Genomic DNA, 1,423 nt, shown 5'->3' with positions numbered 1-1,423 from the left:
TCCAAACCTAATTCCTCACTAAATGACAAAATCTCTTTTACTTAGAAGCAACTGCCATTTTATTGGGACAAGTCATTATATACTATGCAATTATAAGTTACATTTTTTTTCGCTGATCGCAGGACTATTGGTCACTATACCTGCAGCTGGCATGTCGGTTTCCAGCAAGGACTGGTTCAAATTGTTGTACTTTCATCAATGGCGTAACGACACAAAAAATAGTCAAATTTATTTGTCTATCTTCCATTTTTTTATCAGAAAAAGCATGTCTCAACTGCACTTCTTCACTGTAGCTCACAACCACATCTAGTCCCTGATTGGATTTCATGGTGGGAATGTAACAAAAAGGGAAGGTTTTTCAACTTCATTTAAAGGCAAGGCAGTGATAAAGTGATTTTGAACTTGCTCTGCTTTACTTTGCTCCACTTTGATTTGCTCAAGATCCACACTCTACATAGAGAATGCATGGGAATCCTCTGCTCCAGCTGTGATCATTGGCATTTTGTGAGAACATAACTTAAAGCTGGGCTTACACTTTTTTTGCCCTTTTCGGGGCGACTTTCCAGTCGTGCAAGAATTTTCTGATCGGGCCAACCTTCAGATTGACCATGCATCGTGCATCGTCTAGTGTAGGGTTACGAGGGGGTAACGAGGGGCGATCAGCCTCTCACGACCACCTCCTGATCAGGAATTGTGAGGTCGGGTTAAATCGCTCAGTGGGCATGCGCAAACAAGGACTCTTCTTTTTCTACTTCCTCTCAGATGTAAACACAGAAGCATGGCGGGGGTGTGGGTGAATTGGAGTTCTTTCTGTAAAATTGACAGACCCTATTAACGACATTTGCCATGTCTTTGTCCAAAAACGTCCCGCCTTTTCTTTTTCAGGGCTTTCAGTTCATAATTGAACTAATTGCCAAGGCAGCGCATTTCACTCTAGTGAGCTTCATATTCTTCTTTTACTCGTTTGGCTGAAAGACACACGAGTCCGACGTGGTTTTTAGACGTGCATCGTGAGCAGGTAGATTGCATCAGAGCATCGTGCTGCACATACATCATGAGCTGCAGCTGCATGCAACGATTGAAAACATCGCACATTGTATGCCCGGCTTAATAGAAGCTACTTGAAGTTTATTAAAAATGTACATTTTGTTTTCGAGATTTCATTGATGATTTTCAAACAAACAATAAAAAAACATTCTAAGAGATTTAGTGAAACAAATGAAAAAAGAGTTTACATATATGCAGGAAACAATGTATACACTGAGCTCTCTTAACAGAAAACCCAGTTTTGCAGCATGAGCCAATTTCTTCACAAATACCACATATACCACGGTTCAGTGACCTTTGTCAACTTAGCTGTCTAGCCCTCAGTCAGTTTGAATCTTTATTGCCAGCGAAAGGAAAATGTGCTACAACCTTTTAG

The sequence above is a fragment of the Cyprinodon variegatus genome, unplaced genomic scaffold (genome assembly GCF_000732505.1).
Source record: "Cyprinodon variegatus isolate N-32 unplaced genomic scaffold, C_variegatus-1.0 Scaffold1797, whole genome shotgun sequence".
In the NCBI taxonomy this organism is placed as follows: Eukaryota; Metazoa; Chordata; class Actinopteri; order Cyprinodontiformes; family Cyprinodontidae; genus Cyprinodon; species Cyprinodon variegatus.
The sequence above is the reverse complement of the archived record's forward strand: the minus strand, read 5'-3'. Positions refer to the sequence as shown.